At 37.4% G+C, this 12,362-nt stretch overlaps 1 protein-coding gene across 6 annotated transcripts in view; it reads left to right on the top strand.

Moving 5' to 3' along the window:
- LOC105838794 (protein-tyrosine sulfotransferase) overlaps positions 1 to 12,362 on the top strand; it is a 114,196-nt gene that overhangs the window by 14,474 nt on the left and 87,360 nt on the right. Inside the window, exons 1-3 of one of the 6 annotated variants that reach the window (XM_036294086.1) lie at positions 176 to 448; positions 1,089 to 1,307; positions 1,628 to 1,664. The exons of 1 other annotated variant lie outside the window; for it this stretch is intronic. The gene's annotated coding sequence lies outside the window, so the exon portion shown is untranslated. Of the gene's footprint in view, positions 1 to 175; positions 1,308 to 1,627; positions 1,665 to 12,362 lie in introns of those variants that run through there. 4 more of the 6 variants (XM_036294085.1, XM_036294084.1, XM_012684602.3 and 1 more) reach the window with 4 other exon arrangements.

Here is a 12,362-nt window from a genome sequence, read left to right as displayed (position 1 = left end):
CGTACGTGACTGGCGCGAGGTAAGTAGTGGGGAGTAGCGAACAGCACCGCGAGCACTCGGCGCTCGGCTGGACTCGGCGGCGGCGGCCGAGCCCGGCCGAAGAGCGAGCAGCGAGCCAGCGAGTGCCGGTGGCTATCCCCTCCCCTCAGTTACGCCGCGCCGCTCGCCATCGTTGTATACCGCTCGTTCGCGCGGTAACCTTGCTGTGGGACGCGGCGCGTCGGACGCGCGTATCGGTACGGCATCATCCCCATCGTATACCAGCGAATCGCGAATGTTGCGGGGATTAAAATCGTCACAGTTTTCAGTGTATGTTTCTGTGTATCTGTAGTGTAACCGTCACCGCGGTATCGCGACGCTCTCTCGTCTCTCTCGCACAGATCGAGTGAAGGTTATGGTAATTCCCGCGAATTGATAATTGCTCGATGTAGAGAACGATCGCGTTTCGGTGAGTAACGAACAGTTATGACATCGAATGTATAAAACATATTATAAAAGTGCCGTATTCAGTAGCAAGAATATCGCAAGTGCAACGGAATATTTTCGTACGCCGGTAATTTGCCGGGAAAGCTGGGAAAGAGAGGGGAGGAGAGAGAGGGAAGAAGCAGTCGTCCCGAACGCATTCCCGGAAGTGCGCGACCGTTGTATCTTATTTTCGCGAATAAATAAACGCAATACTGTAAGACACTCCACATTTTCAATATTAAAATACATCGCACTCGCGTGCCATCAATGTGTGTCGTTAATTGGCGTAAATGTAATCGTGTAATCAATCTCGAATTTAATACGGGATAAAAAAATTTGAATCGAGTTCGACATGCGTGGATCGTGTACATCGGTGACCTGTTACCGTCCGAGCAGGTTAGACTCGATGCGCTGCGAGCGATCAGCGATATCCAATGAGAGCTCAGTTTCCTTCGAATTAATCGTCACATTGGAAAAAGCGAAACGCTCGTCGTGCATCGAGTCTAGCTGTGCCCGGATGCAACATAATTCGGAGTCGTGAGCGTCCTCTCTTTTGTCTCCTTCTCATCGCGGTCATTCCACTGTACGTCGCGTATGTCGCGATCCTTCTGTCTTTCTCGTAGAGTTTGTTTTCTCGTCGTCGAGCGTCGCGATATGTGACGAAAGGATGTGTGACGACGCGTCGAAGCGGTCGAATTAACCTCGGAATATCGTGTCAAGTGTCGCCCGATCGTCATTAATTAACTGTGTTTTCGCGAGTGAATTTTGTGCAAGTGTGGAATTCTAACCTAAGAGGAGGAGGCGGCCTGAGAGGCATCGGGCATCGGCGGAGCAACTTTGAGGTGAGTAACTTATTATTTTATCTTTTGCTCGCAAAATCAATTGTTGCACACGCGCGATAATTATTCTTTGACATAAATAATGGGTGCGTTCAGCAAATTAGTGAGCGGTCAGTGATTCTTTATTATGATTTTTTATTTTTTTATTAGCTCCAATTTCTAGAACCAGCGAAGAATTAAAGGCAACAATTAATCATATTAATAAATTACTGAACGCTAACTGATTGAACGCTAACGAAATTTGCTTTGCTTGCTGAATGAGCCCAACTGCTTGAATACTTGAATACTTGAATAATTAATTTGAGTACATTTGTATTTTTTAGTTGGTGATACACACAACTCCGCTGTGCATCGGTGTTGGTAAGTCAGATTACCTTTTTTTTTAATTATTGTAAATAATTACAGAATAGGTATTTCTTGTATTCCAACGTAAAAAAAATAAAACTTACGTCAGGGCAATTTTTTTACTAATCTAAAATTATACGTACCTTTAATTCGAAAGTACCGACATCTAATTTGTATAAAAAAAAGTTATGACTCATAATATTTATATTACCGATCTGTTGAAACTAGCAGCAGTATAAAAATTATTCGCAGTAATCGTTTACTTTATAAAGTTGCTCAAGTACAATATGATAAGTATGTATATTATAAATTTGAAAATAATAATACAAATTTAAATAAAGTCTAAATTTTAAAAAAATTATACAACATTTAATAGTATCAGTAATTAATAAATATTTTAACTGGTTTATGTAAAAATTATCTTGTGTAATTATTTATGCAAAAAAAAGATAACTATTTCCAAGTACAATCTTTTATAACTTGTAAATCACTTTACTATCTCTTGATGATTTTGAATTAATAAAAGTTTTAAAAGATATAATTTACGCGAACCATTATTCAATAAAAATAAAATATAAGAACATGACATAAATTTTTTGTGTTGTACGGAGAAAGTTTTATAGTGAAAATTACTACAATACGTAGTAAGCGCGGACCAAGGAAGAAATTATGGAAATTTTTATTATGTGTTCTTATCAAATTGCTATAATATTTACGCTACTTATAATAAATTCTTTGAAATTTCTTCTTATAGTCTGTGGCTACTATCATACGTAGTAACTTTTACTATAAAATTTTCTCCGTGTATAAACGTAAAATATTAATAACTCAAAATACAGTTTAACTCAAACTACATTCAAATTTACATTATTATTTTTAGTCAAATGAACAAGCAGAAAAATTATGTGAAGCATTTTATGTAACTTTGAATAACCAAGAATTGTCTTACGTGAAAACTTTTTCAACGAATGAAAACAACTACGTTTACGACATCCTAATCGTAAAACACGCAATCGAGTTAAAAGCAATGATGTGTGAAAACTCGTGCAAATCCGGCCAATAAATGTTTTACATACTTATATCGTCAGAATGATCGAAAGGATATACGTTCTCTCGGCGACTGATTGAAAGTGGAAAACGAGACAGAATTTCGAACATTTTATAAAAGTCAGTAACGCCACAAGATTTTTTTGTTAACTCCAAATTTTACGAGAAATTGTCCAATTTTCCTGTCGTAATTGTGAAACCGGTTCGTAGTTCCGAAGAAAAAAGAAACAACTTGGAACGGATTTGCAGATGGATTAAAATAAGTGTGAAACGTGTTCGTTAATATTCCCGTGAGAATTACCGGTATTTTCGCGTGAGGCGTAACGGAGCGTGAAATATAAAATCCGTTATTCGCGTGAATTCATTTCACCTGACACTCATCGTCAGAGCTGTTTTCCAAAGCGTCACGGATATCGTCGCCGCGCCAGCGCGTAGGAAACGCCATACACGAAGTTAATGTAACGATATCAACGCGCAATATTAGACGCGGAGTTTTCTTTCTGGCGGGAGACAGAGACGGCTCGTATTTCCCGTCCCGAAAGGAAGTCTCTTAAACGTTAATATTATGCAAACGCGACGGTGGCAGGACAGGTTCACTTCGCGCACATTTCTCGATCTTCTCGCAGCGCGGTGGGCGTTGGATTACAGATAAGACAGCGCAAGTGTTACCGACCGTTCGTTATCGTTGCGGTAATGAAACGAAAACATCAATGGGGCAACCCGTGGAAAGCGAGTCGAACGAAAGCGACGAAACGACGTGCGAGTGACACGTGTTAGGCGTGATAAATGGAAGATTATTAGATTTACCAAAGGGCAGATGAAATTTTTGTCTGCGATCCTTTTTTTTTCTGCAGGTATGCGGTCGGCGTCGTTTCGGCGTGCGCATTGTCGTTGCGGAAAACTGATTTATTTTCCCTTCCATCTCCCGCGGGTAGAATAAATAAATGTCCGAATTAGCGCGCGCGAATCTCGCCCTCGACCCGGCGTTGCAAAATTTTTTGAATTTCACGTCGTCGCTACGCAAAAAAGTATTTTACTTTATGTACGCGCGTACACACGTGAATACACAAAGTGCGGGCACTCGGGGAAAAAATGTACATACCTAGTTGCTGCATAGCTATGAATAGTCGTCGCTTCGAGAGAGAGAGAGAGAGAGAGAGAGGCAGGCAAGAGAGGCGGCGCCGGAGTCACACATTTTCGAGTGTTCGTAAATATATTCTCAGTAAACATTTTACTCCCGCGCGATTTTAAGCTATTAAACGAGGATCGAGGCACGTGGAACGTGAGAAATTAATGTCTCTTGGAGTTTTTAATTTTTCGGCGCGGAGACGTACACGGGGATTAATCCTGAATTATTCCTGAGGGTCCCGGAAAAAAACCGGGAGTTAAAATTTTCGTCAGTTAATCGAGCATTAAATTATACCGTGTTGATTATAATTGGTTTGCAGGGACAAACAAAAAACCAATTGTGAGTTTGATTAGATTTTATTGTTGCATTGTTGCACCAGCTCTTGTAAAGTACTGTTTTTACGCTTTTTTTTTTTTACGCCCCGTTATGAACCTGTCAAAGATCACTTGGATAAACCATAAATCTGAGTGACGTTTCGCCTCGAGGCGTTTTAGTGAATTATTAAACGTAAGAAGTAATCTAGGGTAAGAGTGTATAGTTGTAAAGAAATAGAGGGTACTTTATATTCCGGACGGTGGGATATTTTGCGTGCAAATTCGTTTGACCTGATTAAAGTTTCATCGGAAACTTTACCGGCGACCCGTGTTTACGGTCGTTGGTACAGATTTTGTGCGAGTGCACAATCTGAAATCTGCGTGAGAGAGACTCGCGCCAACTCTCGCGCTTCGTGTACACGTCGCGTGTTTGCGAAGCTCCTTTGTTTTAAGATATATTTACTCGAGGCACAACCTTACACACACCGGGGGCTGAAATAATGGCTCCATACATCGCGCCATTCGAGAATTAGTATGCGAGCGAGATAATCCGGAAAGCAGCTATTCGCGACGCGGCGCCTTCAGTCTCGGCCACGGGAAAGGAGCGAGATTTCGGTGGGGAGGAAGGAGAGGAGTGTTTCACAACTCACAACGAACACGAAGCAGGTTGACGAATGGGAGCAAGTCAAAACGTCGCGAATCGAAACGATACGATCGCGGGCGGTGTAAATACATAGTAAAATTTTAAAGCGAGCTAACGCGAAAGAAAATGTCAAACTTATAGAGAGAACTTGTGTATAAAATCTTAACTTATACAGACATAGAAAATACTTGCAATCTCGATTTTTGATAATATATACGCTAACAGATAATAGTTTAATCACAAAAAAAATGACTTTTTAACACCGGAATGAAGCCAATTATTTTTTACATATATGTTGTATACGTGAATCCGGTTTCTAAGTTGCTCCTTTACGTCACGATTTTGAGATATTTTAAATTAAAGTTATAAAAAGAAGGACTATTTATAGACAAAAATACCGAATAGAAATAGAAATACTAAATCTAAAGAAACGCTTTCTCTATGAAAAATTCTTATATATTTTTATTAAATTTTGAACATGATTCAGTTTGCTTTAACTACACTAATTTCACCATTTTGAATTCAATTTTTAACATTAGATTCACATTCAAAGTCATGAAAGACTTCTATACATAAATTTTTGTAAAAATTTAGATTTTTTAACATTAATATTTACCGTGTAAACTCATTCGTCAATTTTGATATCGGATTTGTATTTAACAACCTAGAAAACTCTTTAACTTTAAAGAAATATAATTACAAGCTATTTGATAAATTATTAATAATTGTAGTTTCTTGCAATAGATTCTATATCTAATTATGAATATTTTGTTAATTATATATAGCCAACAACAAAAATTTCTTTTGAAGATTAAAAGTTCTAAAACATACTTAATTTTGACTGCAATATAATTTTTCTAGCACATTACATATTGTAATTAAAATATATCAGAGCACGTGAAAATAAATAACTTTTTTTTGTAACTTTAATTAGAAATTTCTGACGTGAAGAAGCAATTTGGAAAACAAATTTTCAGCATTAAAAAACTACAAAAAATTACTAGTATCGCTCTGATGTTATTTTTTTTTTTTTATTAAACTGAAAGTGAAAGCATGAAAAAGTACTTTTACAATTGGAATAATATTTTGGAATCAGAAAGAAACTGTTACGCGAACAGTAAATTTATTGGACGCAAATGCTGTAACGAATCCAGCTTTAGTAACGAATACATCGGGAAACGCAACTCTCTAATTCCATTTGCCATTTAATTAACAGTTCAGATTAGCGTCTCGCGAAAGTTGGAGATTTATCCGTTCCTCGTTGCCTAGTGATTTCGCGACGTACGAGACGAGCGAGATGTTTTTGCAGCACGAAAATTGGCACCATTCGCCTCGCCCCTGCGGCGGCTTACGGCCGTGATTCGATGGGCAAAAAGCGAGATAATTGGATTCTGTTCGGTGCGGTGGAGGATCGTCTATCGCGCGTTTCATGTGGGTGGGAGGGAAAGGGGGCGGAAAACTCGGAATTGTAGTAGCGGGGAATAAGATCGGGGATTGCGGCGAATCACGTTTCAGGTAACGCTCTCGTGATTTACGCTGTTAAACGCGGTGTGGCCGCGCACTCGGCCACGGTCTATAGCGCTCATTATGCCCGCCGAGAGAGGAGCAAATAAAGTCTTTGACCTTAAACTCGAAATCACGCGAGCCAGTGCTCGAGCCAATGCGTGTGATGTAACGCCCGATCGTTAACCTGCGCGCGGTCCCAATATCCATCCATTGCCGCTCGCTTGTTTGCTCTGCGCTCGACCATGCGAGACCGGATTGCAAGTCTCCTATTATGATTCCATCGACAAGATCGTTCCATATAGGGAGTGTTCGAGGTCTGCCGTCCCGTTGTCTATCTAGTGATTCACCTTACACACTGTTCGATTGGTGCCAATGAACACCACAGTATATATGTTTGCTCAATTTTAGCTGAAATTTATTTTTCGAAATATCTCTTACAGAATATTTTGGGACAAATGTGATTTTTATCGCAGAAAGTTGTTATCGAAGTTTGTTGCATTTAGGTTTTCCGTAAATCTCGTTAAAAATCATATAACTCTCACACGCACGAGAAAATACAATATTTTTCAATAGTTAATTCACTGGAGCGTTACATTAGTTTTATACCAAAATTAATAATAAAAATTAAAATAGATTTTAAAAAATTTAGCGATCTCTTTTACCATTTTTTTTTTTTTACAAAACAAGAAGCTATTTTTATATAATTTTTATTTCACTTAAATTTTAGAATTTTAACTTGAATAAAATCAGTAATTGAAAGTATATTTTATGTATTACATTATGTGTTATATTAATTCTAACAAAGTAAATTGATACAAATTTCTCCTACATATATTTACAAGATCCTGGAACGATATTTTTGTACTTTCTTTTTTTTTTACGCATTCCCATATAAAGTGCCTCAAAAATATCTCGTGGAAGTTGCAGCGCGTACTTTCCTAAAAGAATCGCGTCGCTTTGACGTGACACGTGATATTTGATTATCGGAAGACGTCTACTTTATAAGCGAGCGTTCCATAAAACTGAAACTTTCGGGCTCCGAACATTTCGTATGCAACGACCCCAATAGTCGGGAGGCATCAATTCCAGGCAGATTGTAGAATCCCGGAAACCCTCGGAAAGTTCGTGATTCGACGGAATATCGTGGTGAATTTCGACGAGTCCGAAGAAATTCCCGTCTCTTTCTCTCTCTCTCTCTCTCTCTCTCTCTCTCTCTCTCTCTCTCTCTCTCTCTCTCTCTCTCTCTCTCTCTCTCTCTCTCTCTTCCCCTCCACCCCTTTCCCCCCTTCTCGTCGCCGAGCATGGATCACGACAGCAGCGAATTTCCGGGTATCCGACCTCCGTCGTTGTCGTCGTCGTCGTCGTCATTGTCGTCGGTGGTTTGAAACGATAATGACGACGACGTTCGAACTATATACACACACCCTGAGGAAGGTTTGCTACGTGCGCGGGATCCGGTTGGATCGACGCCAGATCGTTTCCGGGACCTACCGACCGCGAATGTCCCGCGCGTCGCCTGGCAAATATTAGACAAAGGACGAAAGGACGTCGCACTCTCCGACACCCGTTGACGCTTGCCAATCCGATTTTCGTCGGACGTGAGAGCATAATGAACCACCCGAGGTGTAAACCCGACGGGGGTGCTGTATTGTGATGATGGTCCCCGTATGTAACGCAATTCTACGTACAGTTCTCTAAACACTTGGAAGCAGTGCACGATTATAATTGTAAATTACATCTGTGGGGTTTCCCATAAAACTTAATAATACAAACACTAATTGTTATATTGGGCTGTTCCAACGAGGAGATTGAAGCAGGAACTTCATGCGTTTGTTCTTATTTGCAAAAAATTCCTCAGAGAGGAATAAAGAAAGGTATTTTTGTTCGTAGAGGAAGGTCGCCAATACTGGCATAGGTATAAATCAGCAACCTCTTTCTCGGAAACTAAACATTGCACTAAAATAAAAAAGTATGATCTGCTTAGATAATTAAAGAAATTAAAATCCATAATTTATACACTCATGATTGTTTTATATAAAATTTACTAAAACGATTACATTGAAAAAAAATGTGTTATACTTGCAACTATAATTGCATAGCAAAATAATTATAATCAGGCATATTATTTTTATAGTAATTATTACTATAAAAGCTATAACTATATGCTTTAGTGATTATTTATAGTGCAATTTACTATATTAAAATCTCCATTTTTGTTGTGGCAACCATATCATAAGTTCCATAGACCAATAATGATTGTCAGAACTTTAATATATTATAGTTTAAACAAACTATAATGTATATTGTTAAATAACCATAAAAATATGGTTGAGTCCAAAAATGACTAATTTATAGTGATCTTATGATTACAACTATTTTTTTCTCTCGGTACAATCTTTATGTATCGCGTGACGTAAAATATTTTTTGCTGATTATACAATTTCCTTATGCTATTGTGTCATGCGAAACTGCATCTAGGTATTCTAGGTAATTGCATAATCAACAAAAATTGTTTTGCATTGAAAAGTGAAAGACTTCTAGGAATCTCTCTTTCTCTCTGTCTGTCTCTCTCTCTCTCTATCTATCTATCTATTTATTCATCTTTTCTCATCAACTTGTTGTACAAATATTTTATACAAATGACTCATGTTTAAAAAAAAGAAAAGGAAAATATAGCTTGCAGTCAATTTTGGAATCTAATTTCTCAGACGTTTATTTTTTGATGCAAAAACATCAATTATTACAAAATATGAAAAAACATTAAAATAACTATAATACTATTTGATTGAAGACACTTTCTAATTTGTATTTATGTTTTTAAAATTTTATTTTTAGCTTTTGTTTCAGAAACATTTGCCAGAAGCAAATAATAATAATTTTATTGATTTTCCTCTACTTTTTAGATTTTAAACATATTCTAATAAATATTGTTAGACACAAATTGTAACTAAACCGACTTTTTGGAAAAAAATACCGATTGTAGAACTTAAATTAAAAATACGAGCATATTTAAAGTAGAGTTGTATACTGACGGAGAAAACACCTAACATTTTAGGTAACTCGCCATTTAATTTAAGGTAAAGCATTACTTAAACGAGATATTAAAACTCGACGTTTCACCGCAAACGCATTTAATTTAACGTCGGGGATCACAGAGTCGCGACGTTAGTGGGTTGTCTTCCCTCGAAATCTCAACCGTCAAGGACGCTCAATTTATTAGAGTTCTCTGTCATTATCGTTTAACTGCGGAACAACAGAGCCCCAACGAACAAGCCAACTATCAACGAGTAAATCGCGACGGGCGGGATTCGACGGGGATTCCTCTCTTCCCCACGGAGAGAGAGCGTCGCGGTATTTTCCCAAATCCCCGCCCGGCTCTACGTGCGCGTGTACTCTCTCGTAGGTACTCTCGTACTTCACCCCCGACGTCGCGGCATACACACGACCGTATCCCGGCGAGATTACAGGGACGCCCCGCGAGATGTTTGCAGGGTAATTTGCGGCGCAATGATTGCGAGAGTCTCCACGGTAGCAAACGAGACGACGTCGACACTCTGTGTGTTTCGAAGAGGTACTTGGTCAAAGCAGTCGTTCTGCCAGACTGGCGTCGCGTCAAGTTTCCTCACTCTGATCCTCGAGTCGTAAATGCAGGGTGCGTTTCCTAGAATACATACAGTAATATTTAAAAATATGTATAAAGTAACCTACGAAAAGTTGTAATTATAATTATTATTTTACAGAAAGTTATACGGAAAAAAATCAAGGTTTCTACATCAGAGAATAATATTATTAATATATTAAATAATATTTTTCGATTATTTGTAAAAAAGAGTTGTGAGAACCATAGTACTCTGGAAGTGATCAATATGATTGCTTTGATCTTAGCAAGTGTAACTGTTAGATGGATGCTATCTATAGAAAATTTGGTTTTTTTATCTTTAAAAATCATGCATTTTCATGGAATTTTATTAAAACTCAAGGAAATTTTTGAAATTTTACTTTAAAATTTTTATTCTCTCTCTCGCTCTCTCTGATAAAATTATTTTCAATTGTTTTCTGTAAGTTTTTTTCATAATATAAAACGTCGACAATTAATTAACAATAAATATGGCATTTACATTCGTATTCATTCATGTACATTTTTTAATAATTCGTGAATTTTTATGAAAATTAGTGACAATAAGAGACTACATTGTTCCAAATTGTCATTGTGTGTTTAATCACGTTTCACATTCTGTACTTTTAGTGAACTACATTATTACGGATAAATTATATTACATGTTATTTAGTTTGTATTATTTCTTTTTAATTTTTTCTAAAATTAGTAATATTTTAAATTTAAGTGACTTCTTTATGATTAAGAAACATTGAATGATATGATAAAATAAATTTATTTTAAAGCTGCATTTAAAAATTCTCTAATTTTATTTGAAATTTTGAATAAAATTTCTAGAAGAACCGGGGATTCTCATGGAATTCTTTTACATAATTTTAATATGCACTCTGAAATAACATACACAAGAAGGATCACAATATACCTTATGAAAATTAAAATTTCTTGTGAGTGATGATAATACTACTATTTATTTTATTATTGCATTGAAACTAAATTCTCAATGCCGTGCAACTATATCTTACAGATATGCTGCAGATTATATTATAGAGATGGCAATAATCTTTCGATTGAGACAACCACACATATAGGATATATTCTAACAGAATATTACTTGTGAGAACTACCATCATGAGAACCGCAAAAATGGGCATATCTTAATAGTTGTATTTAATGCAACATGAATGTACTTTTTTTTTCAAACATAGGGGATTGTTGTAATAATAGCAATTTTTTCCGTGTCTGATCATATACTCTGTAAATTTTTTGTAGTGGAATCTCACTCTAGTCGATAGCGAAAATACTGTCGGAGTGACATTTCACTTTTAAGAAGAATGAAGAGTTTATTTTACTCGATTAAATTATTCACTTGATTATATGAATTTGTCATCTTTTCTTAAAATGTAAACTCGTCGTTTAGTAAGCCACATTACAAATTCATAAACTCAGTAATAAGTAAATAATTCAGTAATAAATAAATTTAATGTATATGTGTTTAGAATCTCTTGGGAGCATTGTCGACATTTTTCTACATAATATGGACTCGACACCAAGTCGACATGACAGTGAAATGATTAGTGCAACTTCCTTCCAGAGATTTTTTTTTTCTTAGCGCATACATTATTTCCAATTGTGACGTGGAGCATATCACATTTACTTTTTAATTACAACACTTTGTGTAGTAGAATGAATTCTTTCACGCTGTGTCGTAATTAATATTCATTCCATATGAATGAACAGTCACTTCCTCAAGTGATTCGATAATCACTCCATATTTCGAAATTTTACTCCAAGAAATTTAGAAAGTAATTATTACAATTGCATTAATTATAATCTTAGGAAATATTAATATAGTTAATAAATTCTTTCTCTTTAAAATCCTTCTCATCGTCGATACGCATAAATTTTTTCTGTCTTCTACCTGCGAAGGGAATAGTGGGTGAAGGACGATGGACGGCATGAATCACACGACGTTCTCGGCCCTGCACAAGCGTTAAGCGCAATTACCGTTACGAGCGTTAGACGAAAGACCTCGACCGCCGTGGCTGCTGGTAAGACTGCGGCTTTTCATCCGGGACAGTTTTGTCGCGCGCGTTTCGCGGTTTTTGCGGCATGCCGCGTGCCGGTTTGGTCGTCAAGGGAACGGAGCGCTAACGATGGTTAACGAGCCCGAATGAAACGATGAACGCGGTATGCACGCAGCACAATGTGCGTGCGGCACTCCTCTCCTCTCTCTCTCTTCTCACCCTCCCCTCCCCTTCTCTTCTCTTCCCTCCACTCTGCTCTCGTAACCCTTTCAGACCACGCATTAAATACATCCGTCAACAAACAGTAGTTTACGTCCACACAAACGCATACCGCAATTTCATCCAATATCGCAAATCCCAAACTGCGGGACACTTCGCGTAATCGAATGATGCACGATGTACATGTATCGTCTCTCGTTAAAAGGAAATTAATG

Source organism: Monomorium pharaonis, chromosome 11 (assembly GCF_013373865.1).
Source record: "Monomorium pharaonis isolate MP-MQ-018 chromosome 11, ASM1337386v2, whole genome shotgun sequence".
NCBI lineage: Eukaryota > Metazoa > Arthropoda > Insecta > Hymenoptera > Formicidae > Monomorium > Monomorium pharaonis.
The sequence above is the reverse complement of the archived record's forward strand: the minus strand, read 5'-3'. Positions and strand labels throughout refer to the sequence as shown.